At 40.0% G+C, this 13,842-nt stretch overlaps 1 pseudogene; it reads right to left on the reverse strand.

The window, feature by feature from the left end:
* Positions 1–9,372: 9,372 nt before the first annotated feature.
* Positions 9,373–9,746, reverse strand: LOC133755466 (biogenesis of lysosome-related organelles complex 1 subunit 6-like; annotated as a pseudogene).
* Between the last annotated feature and the right edge of the window lie 4,096 nt (positions 9,747–13,842).

Raw genomic sequence — 13,842 nt, forward strand, 5'->3', positions numbered from 1 at the left:
CACCTGGGAAACCAACAGGGGATGTCCTGAGTGCTTGGGCCCCTTCAGCTACATAGGAGTCCCAAAACAAGTTCCTAGCTCCTTGCTTCAGATTGGCCTACCTCTGGCCATTGTGGCCATTTGGGAAATGAACCAGGGGTAGAAGCTCTCTCTCTCTCTATCTCTCCCTCTCTCTCTAATTCTGTCTCTCAAACAAAGACTGATCAGGCGCCCTGACCGGGAGTATGGAATGTGATGAATTTAGAGATGTTACCAAATGGTCCAAATGATATTTTCTCATGTCTTAACAGCTACCAGGATCTAAGTGATGACATGTAGAACTTTGCATATAAAAATAACAGGGAAATATGATCCATTTCTATAGGAACTTGCCATTCTGCAATTCAGATTTCATTTAATTTTTTTTAAATTTTTTTGACAGGCAGAGTGGACAATGAGAGAGAGACAGAGAGAAAGGTCTTCCTTTGCCGTTGGTTCACCCTCCAATGGCTGCCACAGCCGGCGTGCTTCAGCTGGCACACCGCGCTGATCCGAAGGCAGGAGCCAGGTGCTTCTCCTGGTCTCCCATGTGGGTGGGTGCAGGGCCCAAGCACTTGGGCCATCCTCCACTGCACTCCCGGGCCACAGCAGAGAGCTGAACTGGAAGAGGGGCAACCAGGACAGAATCCGGCGCCCTGACTGGGACTAGAACCCGGTCTGCCGGCGCCGCAAAGCGGAGGATTAGCCTGTTGAGCCACGGCGCCGGCCCAGATTTCATTTAGGAATTTTGTATCTCTCCTCATTTTTAGTTATAAGGAGAAAATATGCATTCTTTGTACATTCATATAAAAAAATTGTAGCTTAGAGAATAACTGGCACATAGAGGAAGAGAGAACATGGGAACTCCAGGACAACATGAAGTGACTGGAGGCTTTGTGGACAAGAAATTCGGTTACATGCAAGAAGAAATGTGTGGGCTAGCCCTACAGATTATAATGCCACAGAACCCAATGCTGAAGCCCTAGGTTATTTGACACACAGGGTGAAAAGCTTGAGTGCATTGTGATTTATGAACCTGGCAAAGACTCAGCAAGTATATTGATTTTGTTGCTGCTTAGCTCTTCTTTATATTCTGTCTGCCATGATATGAGTTGTGGATCTGGCAGTCTGACCAGGATTCTAACTCTACTAACAAACTGATTCTTCACAGTGGAGGCCACTTCATGTGAGGATATACAAACCCACACCAAAGAAGAAATGGTGTGTTGATTCCCCAGTGGGATCAGAATAAGTGACCTTGTCTAGATTGGCAGTCTTTGGGGCAATGTGTGTGTTAACATGGGATCTTACCTCCCCAAATGCCTGAACATCAGAGTGAAGGTTGAGCCAACACCAGCAAAGTTATAAACAGGCTCATTGGAGATTCAATCTAGGACAGTGGGAAGTCAGGATATAACAGGAGACCACTTGGTTTTCTCCAGTGTTTTTATAGCTAAAAATGTTTAATCAGTCACCATCAACATTCAACTGCCAGAGTTGCACATTAGGCTATCATCAAGGAAATGGCTTCTCAACATCTGCTTTCCTAGGCTTTTTCAGCAAAGATCTCCCAAAATTCCATCTGGCCTGCTCACCGTGCACCCCATGCAATGTACATAATGACACACAATTACACAACACTACCCATACCTCTAGATTTCAGGACCAGCCTGGGTTCAACAAGGATTCAGATGTGAGGATACAGAGATGTGTTCCCATAAGGCTGCCTCTTTTTAGGTTATATGACCCTGTATAAATCTCTCTGCTTTCCAGGACTCCATAGACTGGGAAAGTTAGAGTTATAACTACTGATGGTGAGGAGTGGTGGAAATAAAGGTACTGATAAAGACCATTCTTGAACAGACTTAAGAAGGCTGTTCTTGGCCGGCGCCGTGGCTCAGCAGGCTAATCCTCCACCTTGTGGTGCCGGCACACTGGGATCTAGTCCCGGTTGGGGCGCCGGATTCTATCCCGGTTGCCCCTCTTCCAGGCCAGCTCTCTGCTATGGCTCGGGAGTGCAGTGGAGGATGGCCCAAGTGCTTGGGCCCTGCACCTGCATGGGAAACCAGGAGAAGCACCTGGCTCCTGCCTTCGGATCAGTGCGGTGTGCCGGCCGCAGTGGCCATTGGAGGGTGAACCAACGGCAAAAAGGAAGACCTTTCTCTCTGTCTCTCTCTCACACTAAAAAAAAAAAAAAAAAAAGGCTGTTCTGAATCCTCCTTTTGACTATGCTGGTTCTTTGAACACTACTAGACATGAAGAGACAACTTTTACCAAGAACATTGAAAATTTGTCTTAGCAGTAATTCCCACATCCGTGGTACATGAGTTCCTTCATTACCACCCATGATTTGTAAGTTGTAGGCCTGCCTTTAAGAAGATCCCCACCATACATGAGATTTCCACTTGATGGGACTGCTGCTGTGTCACAATATGTTAAGTAGCTGCCTATCACATCAGCATCACTTATTGGAGTGCCAGTTTGGGTCCTGGATGCTTGGCTTCTGATAGGCTTTCCTGCTAATGAGCCTGGGAAAGCAGTGGAAGATGATCCAGATGCTTGTGTCCCTGACATCTGAGTGGAGCTTGCATTTCTAGCCTTGGCTTGGCCCAGGCCCAGCCATTGGAGTCATTTGGGGAGTGAACCAGTGGATGGAAGATTTCTTTCTTTCTCTACCTCTCCTTTTTACTCTGTCACTCTCCCTTTCAAACAAATATTTTAGAGTAAATTTTAAAATAATTTTTGAGTTTCTAATTCTCAATTCATATTTTATATATTTAACAGAATCAATTTTCTACTCAGATTTCTAATCTATTAACATAATATTTTATAGTAATATTTAAAGATTTTTAAAAGAGTAACTTTATCAAGAGTTTTAAATGCTGGGACCTGTGTTGTGGCACAATGTGTTAAGTCACTATCTGTGACGTCTTTATTCCGTGAATGCTAGTTCAAATCATGGCTGCTCCACTACTAATCCATCTTCTTGTTAATGTGCCTGGGAAAGCAGCAGAATATGGTCTAAGTACCTTGTCCCCTATCACAAAGATTTTCATCTAATCTGTATCATGAAAGCACCAATCATTCAAGCAGTTAGTTTCCTGATACACACATGGACACCAGGATGGAATTTCTGGTTCCTGACATTAACCTGACCCAGCTTGGGCCATTGCAGGCATTAGGAAAGTGAATGAACAGATGGAAGATACCTATTTTTATGTTCCTCTTTCCTTCTCTCCACTCTCTTCCCCTCCTCCAAAAAAAATTAAGGAGTTGCAATAGATCATGTAATTTTTAAAAAGAGGGCAGGGGCAACCAAAGCAAGCAAGAAAGAATAGAAAACCACAGACTTCATTCACCCACAGAAGCAGCCACTTGGCAGCAACATATAGTCCAAATGGCCTTCATGAGGACATCAGAGACTAGTCATGTTGTTGCAGTGTCCCAGCCAGGCTAAAAGCCAAGACAATCCCAGACAACCACACTGTAATGAGCAGGGAAATCCATTTCATTTCAACTATATCAGTGTTTCCTCCAAGCCAGCTCAGTTAAAAACAGAAGGAAAATTCATGTCACAGTTTCTGTCTTGGAAGGGCTAGGGAAGGGTGGAATACATATCTGATTTTCTGGTTTTGGGGCATGTTGCCTGAGGGTCTGGTCACTTTCACCTGATTTGGGGCACTAAGTGAACTGATTATCTTGGATGCCTGGCTGCCACCAACCACAAAAGAACTCAGTTAATTGTGCTAATAGAGAATCAGTAGTAGTAATGCTAAATACAGAGGGAGAAACAGGCTACCAGCTCCCAGAAAAGAACTAAGCAATCCTCTGTAACTGGGAAAGTAGACACACTAAGCACAGATGATTCACCCACACAGAAGGCTTAGAGCCCCCAAAATTTCTAACAGCTGATTGTGAAGATTTTTTTTCCCTGTATAAAGCCAAAGACTTCTCTAAAGACTGAGAGAGGTGGCTGTTTTATTATATGCATCAAACAGCAAGGTGGATGAAGAAACAGTGAAATGTATCCCAAATCAAGTGATCAAAAGAAATACCAATATCAACTCTAAAGAAATGGAAATCTGTGAATTATCTGATAAAAAATTCAGACTATGAATCTTAAAGAAATTCAATATGGCACAAAAGAACACATACAATTAAATGGAAGACAATGATGCAAGAACAAAATAGAATATCAGGAAAGAGATAGAAACGTGGCTGGTGCCACGGCTCACTAGGCTAATCCTCCGCCTGTGGCACCAGTACTCCAGGTTCTAGCCCCAGTTGGGGTTCTGGTTCTGTCCCAGTTGCTTCTCTTCCAGTCCAGCTCTCTGCTGTGGCCTGGGAAGCAGTGGAGGATGGCCCAAGTGTTTGGGTCCTGCACCCACATGGGAGACCAGGAGGAAGCACCTGGCTCCTGGCTTCAGATTGGCACAGCGTGCCAGCCGTAGCAGCCATTTGGGGGGTGAACCAATGGAAGGAAGGCCTTTCTCTCTGTTTCTCTCTCTCACTGTCTAACTCTGCATGTCAAAAAAAAAAAAAAAAGAGAGAGAGAGAGAGAAAGATAGAAACTATAAAATGCAACAAAACAGGTATCCTGGAGCTAAACAATGCAATAACTGAATTGAAAAAATCACAATGGGCGAACAACTACAGGTCTGATCAAGCAGAAGAATCAGCAAACTCTAAGATCGGTGTGTGAAATTATTGAATTAGAGGAGCACATAGAGAAAAAAATGAGGAAAAGTGATGGACTGTGGAGTACTCAAAAATTAAATGTTATTCAGTACTACAGGGAGTGTGCTATCCAGTCATGCAAATATGGAAAAGAATTTTGAGAGGATAATGGCCTTGGCCTGGGAGGTGTTTCTATCTCTGGGGAGGGAGCTTCCTTGCTCTGAAAGTTTCTGCTAGGTCTAGTTTGGAGTGTGTCCTGATTTTACACTGGAGCTGAGCCATTATGGTGTCAGGGGATGCAGTGCAGATGCCTGGATTCTCGCTCTGCCTTGGAGCCACAGCTGCTGTAGAGTAGCTACTCCTCTATAGCCTGTGCAGGTCTTGTTCTGGGATCTTTCAGAGCTGGCTCAGCTCTAAAGCCACTGCTGGGACTATTACGGAAGAGGCCTAGATTTAAGTGTAAAGCCACTCTAGCTCTGCAGTTGCTGAAGGATTGAACTTGCTCATTCCTAATCTTTCCCCATATCCTGGGCCCAGCCTCTGCTCCATGAAGGAAACACTATGCTGCCCCATAGTACTCCAGGGTGCCAGCATCAGGAAGGTACTTAGTGCCCCTCAACAACATCAAAGCAAACAATCCAGTTAAAAAATGGGCAAAGAGCTTGAACAGGCATTTTTCAGGAAAAAAAAATTGAATGTCCAATTGGCACATGAAAAAATGCTCAGAATCAGATGCTATCAGTGAAATGCAAATCAAAACCACAATGTGGTTCCACCTCACCCCAGTTAGAATGGCTCTCATACTGAAATCAACAAACAGCAACTGCTGGTGCAGATATGGGAAAATGTATCCCAATCCACTATTGGCTGGAATATAAACTGGTCCAGCCAATGTGGAAGATGGTACTGAGGTACCTCAGAAAGCTGAATATAGACTGATCATATTACAAAGCCATTGCACTCCTGGAAGTTTACCCAAACCCAGTGAAAGAGTGATCTGTACAATTCATGTTCATTGTAGCTCAATTCACAGTAGCTAAGATATGGTAGCAACCCAGATGTACATAAATGGAAAACTTGTTAAAGAAATTATGGGATATATATATATATATATATATATATGAAATGGAATACTATTGAGCTGTAAAAAACATGACATCCAGTCGTTTGCAAAAAAAAAAATGCAACTGGAAGCCTTTATTTTTGGCAAAATAAGCTAGTACAAAAAAAGACAGATAACATATTTTCCCTGATCTTGGGTAACTAATAAAGTACCTAAAATGTAAGGTATTGAATGGACATTTTGAGAGTCAATGATTGTTTATAGCCTTTGTGTCTTCTGGTGAGAAACAGTGTTTTTTCCTTCATACTATTTGTTGAATTTTTAAAATTACAGTATGGTTATCCTTACTATCATTAAGTAAACTGCAAGTAGATCTTTGTAAAATTAAGAGTAGAAATGGAAAGGAATGAGGAAGAAATTTTGGGGAGTGGGTGGGAGCAAATTTAGGGTGCAGAGTATCACTATATTCTTAAATCTATTTATATGAAATACATGATACTCATAGAACTTAATTAAATTTTACAAAAGAAGAAAATAAACAAATGGAAAATGCTTGTTCAAGTACTTTGCCCACTTCTTCACTAGACTGTTTCATTGTTGTTGAAATTCTTGAACTCTTCATAGTTTCTGGATATTAACATTTATCAGTTGTATAATTTTCAAATATGTTTAAAACAAGTTTTTATACAACAAATATGTTCTCCCTCTTCACTTTGTTGAGTATTTTGTTTTTGTTTTTGTTTTTTTGCTTTCTGTTTTTCAGTGCAAAAGCTTCTCAGTTTGATGTAATCCCATGTATCAACTTGGGCTTTGCTTCTGGTGCTTCTAGGGTCTTTTACAAGAAGGCTTTGTTTATGCAAATGTCTTGCAGAGTTTCTCCAATGTTATTTAGTAATTTGATGATATCAGGTCATAGACTTAGGTTTTTGGTCCATTTTGAGTGAATTTTTCATAAAGTGTAATGTAGGGAGCTTGTTTTATACTTCTGCATGTGGCAATTCAGTTTTCCCAGCCATTTGTTGAAGAGACTGTCCTTGTTCAATGGATTGATTTTTAGCTCCGTTGCCAATGGTAAGTTGGTTGTAGATGTGTCCATGGATCTATGGAGTTTCTCTTCTTTTCCATTGGTCTACATATATTTTTTTTATACCAGTACCTGCATCTTTTGATTATAACTGTCCTATAATATGTCTTCAAAACTGGTATTGTGATGCCTCCCACTTCATTTTTGTTGTTTAAATTTGCTTTGGCTATTCACATTCTCTTGTGTTTCCTTTTAAATTTTAGCATTGTTTTTTATAGATCTTAGAAGCATATCATTGATATTTTGATTGAAATAGCATTGAATCTTTAAGTTGCTTTGGACAGTATGGACATTTTGCTGATATTGTTTCCTCCAATCCCTGAACATGGAAGATTTCAGTCATTTTTTGTGACTTCTTCTATTTATTTCTTTAATGTTTTGTAATTTTCACTGTAGAGCTATTTGACATCCTTGGTTAAATTTATTCCAAAATATTTAATTTGGTTGTACTTATTGTTGATGGGGTTGATATTAGAAGTTCATTCTCAGCCAATGCATTGTATGTGTATATAGAAAGACTAGTTAGTTTTGTATCCTGCCAATTTACCAAACTCTTGTTTTGAGTTCCAATGGTCACATATTGAAGTCTTTTGTATCCCCTATACATAGAATCATGTCATCTGCAAATAAAGATAGTTTGACTTCCTCCTTTCCAATTTGTATCTCTTTCATTTTTTTCCTTGTCTTTATGGCTCTGGCTAATGCTTCCAGGACTATATGGAATAGCAATGGTGAGAGTGGAGATTCTTGTTTGGTTCCAGATCTTAGAGGGAATGCTTCCAATTTTCCCCCATTCAATAAGATGCTGGCTGTGCATTTGTCATAGATTGCCTTAATTGTGTTGAGGAATTTTCATGGTATATCCAATATGCTTAATATTTTCATGATGAAAGAATGCTGTATTTAACCAAATGCTTTCTCTGCATCTATTGAGATAATCATATGGTTTTTGTTGTTTAGTTTGCTTATGTGATTTATCACATTGATTTGCAAATCATCCTTGCATACCAGGAATAAATCTCACTTGGTTCAAGTGGACGATCTTTCTGATGTGTTGTTGGATTTGATTAAGTAGTATTTTTTTGAGGATCTTCGTGTCTATGTAGATATTTATTTGGTACATTTGTTCCATAATGTCAGTTAGCTCTGTTGTTTCTTTGTTGATTTTCTGGCTATTTGATCTTCCATTAATGAATGTGGGATGTTGTAGTCACTTGTTTGTATTATAATGGAGTCTATGTCTTCTTTTAGATGCATTAACATTTCTTTTAAATGGCCAGGCACAATGTAGTTGGGTGCATGATAATTCATTGTAGTCACATCTTCCTGTTGAATTGATCCCTTATTCATTACATAGCTTCACCTCTGTTGATGTGATCACCAACTTACTTTTTGTCCTCTAAGATGAACAGTGCTTGAATATTAGCTCCCAGTGTGTTCAGCACTCATCCAAGCCACCATATGAATCACACAGATGATCTGTACAGTCCTCAGTATGAGTACAGTTCCTCCTGAAATGAACTGTCCCAGGCAACAGGGAGCTTCATGCATGTGAGCTACACCCGGTGATTGCCCAGAGACCCAGCATCATCCTGCATCTTCTCATGTAGCCACTGAGTTCTTAGGGTCCTACCATTCCTGTTATTATCTATAAAGTAGCAGTTGGTACTTATGATTCTATCCTAAGAATTTTTTTAAAACAAGAAACTATCTCACTGTATTATGACTGTTACTAACACTGTGAACACAGAAGCACATATGAATGTGTGATAGCTCCACTATCCTTGTCAAACTTAAGGAACATATACTTGGAAGACAAAACCTATGCAAGCATCAACACTAAAAAGCATAGAGCATGTGGTTAGTAGAATCCCTCTGGCATCTTGCTGCTCACCTTCCTTGTCTAAGGTGCTATCATTTCCTGTGCATATACTTTCACTTTATGTTATTCACAAAAGCTTATACCACATCTTTTCCAGGGGCATATGCAATTAAGCAATTGATATTTTCTCTTAACAATGCAATGAAAAGGCAATTACCAAAAATCAATGTTATCCTGCCAGAAAAGCAAGTCAGGTCATAAAATAAGAAACTAAAATGTTGAAACCTGCACTCAAAAAAAAAAAAAAAAAAACCACGAAAAAAACAAAAGTAAAGGAAAAAAAATCTGCGTCCAAGAAGCTAAAAAAATTGATACTAATTTTTAACAATTTAGAGTCTAGACTCTGACATCTAACCATTTTCCCAGTTTTGAAATTACTGAAGGCCAAAATAACAAATTTTAAAATGAAGTAAAACAAAAGTTAAAACAAGTACATATAAATATCAAACCAAGTGACATTACATTTACTACCTAAAGAGTTATGCTTCTTGAATGGCTGAAATGAACACATGAAGACACAGCAATCCTGGGATAAGGATTTCAAAACAGAACACAGTGGTATAAGGCAATACCTTGTCACTCTACACTCTGCTCATCTTATATCCAAAGAATATGGGATAGGGGAAGAAAACACACAAACACAACTTTTCATGTCCTTTTAGCTGATTTGGCAGTTAACTGCTTTTCTCTTTCAAATTCCTTCTCCCATTGCTGCTCCATTTTCAACTCCTCTTTCTGCCTGTTCTGCTGCAGGTTCAGTGCCTTTTTTAACTTGCATGTCTTTTCATGAAGCACCAGCATCTCTTTCCTTATATTCACCAACTTGGCATGATAGTGTTTAGTTTCGGTGAACAAAGCATTAATGTTCAACACAGAATGACATTCTTCAAATTCTGAAATCTCTTGTTCCAGTGTGTCTAATAATACAACTTGGTTCTGTCGGGCATCGGTTCCCTGACCTCCAGGCTATCTGGTGGCCCTGTCAGGACTCCATCCAGGGATTGCGGCCAGGAGACACTCATGGCCCTACCTCTGGGAACAAGGCAATGGCATCTGAGGACTTCAAAAGCAAGGATGGACCCAACACCTTCAGCTCCAGGCTGGACCAAGTTATATTTCAATAAAATTGTTTTTATGAAGTAAAACAAAAACAGACCCTAGGCATATAATAAAATTTAATAATTGGCAAATTCATTTGAAATTGCCATTTTTATAGTCCCCCAGGGTACTGTTATAGCAGCTAATAATCTCCCATATATGCCAAGGATGCTGGGGCTTCTGGTCTTGCCCAGCCCTGCCTTTGTTTCCGCATTTGGCCACACATTTCTTGAGACTAGATAGAAAGTCATTCTTCATCACTACCTCAGAAGAAAATCCAAACAAATAAAGGTTCACACCAGCATTTATAAACCTATTGTCATTCTGCATAATCTGAATAAGTGTTTCTCATAGCCAAAGATGTTTATTCTTTTAAAACGTGGTGTTTTTTCAAAATAGTGTTCTATCTCCTTTCTGTTCCGGTTTACGGTAAGGGTTGAGTACCCACCTTGCAGTAGCCCACCTCAGTGTTCTCATGCACTTGCCCCCAACACTATTTTCAGACTCTTACCACTTGTAAATCTTACACATGGAAAGTCACAAATGGAGAATGAGTGGAACAATATCTAACTGATTGTTTAAAACAGGAACGGGCTCAGTTTACAAAGATTTACTGAGGTTAATAACATCTCAACACACTGTGGATCCTGCAGACTACCAAGTCCAAAAAGCCAACAGAAACTTCATCAATCAAATATCTAACTATGCTTTCTTTCAAGTATTAAATGCCCCCTAAACAAGTGGAAACATCAGACCTTCAGGAAACAAACATACTAGAAGACAAAGGTTATGCTCAACATTTGTGAATTACAGTCTTCACTGAGACTCATGAGCCTACCCATTTTTTGGCTTCTGTTGCTTTTTATTCTATCATATATCTCCACATATATTCTATTCTCTTCTTTTAGATTTGATTACTCAAGTCTATTCATGAACCAAAGTAATTCTATCATTCAAATGTCACTCAAAGTTTTTCAAAATTTCTATGAATATTTTCATTTGTATTTTTGAAAACAAATATTTATTTGAAAGTATTCCAAATATAGAAAAGTTGAGAGAGAGAGAGAGATTTTCCATCTTCTGGTTCACTCCCAAGATGGCCACATGGCCAGCAGAGACCAAGCTGAAACCAGGAGCCAGGAGCTCTGTGATTATGCTCCACATAGGTAGCAGGGGCCTAAAAACTTGGATCATCTTCTGCTACATTTTCCAGGCCTTAAAAAGGAATTGGGTTGGAAATGGAACAGCTAGTACATAAACTGGTACCCATGTGGGATGCCAGTATTACAGACTGCAACTTTGCTGGCCATACTATAATGCCTGTCCTATTTGTTCAGTTTTTGGCAAAAAAATTATAAACCAATGAAAATATTAGCAATTTCATTTTTATAATTTTATTCATTCATTTAATCTATTTGAAAGGGAAAGGGAGAGGGGGAGGGAGAGGGAGAAAAAGAGAGAGGGAAAGGGAGAAGGAGAAAAAGAGAAAGAGAGAGAGAGAGAGAAGAGGTATGGTTGTGGGACTCCAAGATGGCAGAATAGGGAGGGAGCTCACTGATAGTCCAGGAAAAGATAGTTTAATAAAAGTGGAGATAGTGAAGTCTCAGGGAAGAGTTAGGGAAAAACTGCAGAGGGAACTCTTCTGGAATTAGAGGGACACAGTGGATCTATGTGGAGGACACAGGTGCCCACTGCTCGGGAGCCCAGCTGCCAAGAATCTTCTCCTCTGCACCAGCATTGGAAAGAGATGTGAGGCAAAAGCATAGTAGCCTGAGACACTGGTGGAAAAGCAGCAGGAAGAGCCTAGAGGGAATGAGGCTTGAAGCCCCGTGGGGGAAAGTACACCAGCCTAACTAGAGGAGAGAAAAAGGGACAGTACAGACATGATTCTCTCTCTCCACATACCTTACAAAGGTGTGCAAGACAATAGATCAGGCAACATTTTGGACATACATAACAGCTGCGCCAGCTCAGGGCTGCGCCCACCCTCAGCCAACCAGAAAAACCTGACTCTGGTGGGGAGAAATAACAGGAAACTAAGACCTAGTGAATATGTGGAGCTTATGAACCAGGACTGTGAAAAAAAAACCTGAGGGTGTGTGGGAGAACTCACAGTGTGGCTGAGATGTGAGAAGTCTCAGTGGGAGACACCACAAATTCAGTCGGCCTTGTCTATCTGGTGAGAGACATTGCAGGGGAATCTGAGCCTACATGGAGGACTGCACAGATCCTGTGTGTGGTCCTTGGGACACAGCAGACAAATATTATACACACAGGAGCTAGTGCTCAGGCACTGACTGCCATCAAGGAGAAGAGCTCAGCTGAGCAGAATTGCTTCCCTTCTGAATAAAAAAGAGAGATTTACCACACCAAACCTGGGTGTGTCAACCTTTGGCACACCCTTAACCCTGAAGAACTGAAGAGAGCTCTCAGGCCACACTCACCACAAGCCTCTAGAGATTCACCAAAAGCAGACAGTCCACTTAATCTAGGGTCATAGTATAATGAGAAAAGCCACCACAGTGAGGGGGAAAAAAAGAAGAAACCAAAGAATATCTCCACAATGCCAAACAACAAACACAGAAACTGAGGAAACAAGAACAAGGAAGACATCATGATGCTCCAAAATGAACTAGACAACCCAATTCAAGATTATAAAGATGATGAGATAGATTATAAGATGCAAGATATGGATTTCAAAAAATTTATGATGAGAATATTTAAAAGTAATCAAAAACAAATGCATGATCTATAGAAATCCATACAGGACAGGACAGAAAATCTCTCTCCTGAAAATGAAATCTTAAGGAGGAATCAAAATGAAATGAAGAAACTAGCAGAACATGAAACTGAAGAGAAATCAAAATGGAATGAAGAATTCAGTAGATCAAATGACAAATGCATTTGAAAGTCTTAAAAACAGAATCAATGAGGTAGAAGAGAGAATATCAGACTTAGAAGACAGAGAACAGGAAAGTATACAGTCAAACCAAAGAAAAGAAGAGGAAATTAGAGATCTAAAAAATATCATTGGGAATCTACAGGATACTATTAAAAAAACCCAACATTCAGGTCCTAGGAGTTCCTGAAGGCTTGGAGAGAGAGAAAAGATTAGGAGGCCTTTTTAGTGAGATACTAGCAGAAAACTTGCCGGGTTTGGAGAAGGAAAGAGACACCCAAGTACAAGAAGCACATGGAACCCCTAATAAACATGACCAAAAGAGATCCTACCCACGACACATTGTAATCAAACTCACCACAGTGAATCATAAAGAAAAGATTCTAAAATATGCAAGAGAGAAATGTCAGATTACTCTCAGAGGATCTCCAATTAGACTCACAGCTGATTTCTCATCAGAAACCCTACAGGCTAGGAGGGAATGGGGAGATAAAGCGCAGGTACTAAGAGAGAAAAACTGCCATCCCAGAATATTATACCCTGCAAAGCTCTCATTTGTGAATGAAGATGAAATAAAGACTTTTCATAGCAAACAGAAATTGAAAGAATTTGTTGCCACTCGCCCAGCCCTGCAAAAGATGCTTACAGATGTGTTACACACAGAAACACAGGAACACAGACATCAATACAAAAGAAGATAAAGGAAGAAAATCTCTCAGTAAAAGATAACAGGAAGTTCAGAGCATATATTAGAAATATCTTTGGAAAAATAGCAGGGAAAAGTCACTACTTATCAATAATCACATTGAATGTAAATGGCCTCAACTCTCCAGTTAAAAGGCAGACTGGCTGAATGGGTTAAGGAACAAAACCATCTATTTGCTGCTTACAAGAAACACACTTTTCCAACAAAGATGCGTGTAGACTGAATGTGAAAGGTTGGAAAAAGATATTCCATGCCAACAGAAACAAAAAAAAGAACTGGCATAGCCGTCTTAATATCAGACAAAATAAACTTTTAACACTAAAACTGTTAAGAGAGACAAAGAGGGGCACTATATAATGATTAAGCGTTCAATTCAACGGGAAGATGTAACTATTAAAATGTATATGCACCTAAT

The sequence above is a fragment of the Lepus europaeus genome, unplaced genomic scaffold (genome assembly GCF_033115175.1).
Source record: "Lepus europaeus isolate LE1 unplaced genomic scaffold, mLepTim1.pri SCAFFOLD_498, whole genome shotgun sequence".
Taxonomy (NCBI): Eukaryota; Metazoa; Chordata; class Mammalia; order Lagomorpha; family Leporidae; genus Lepus; species Lepus europaeus.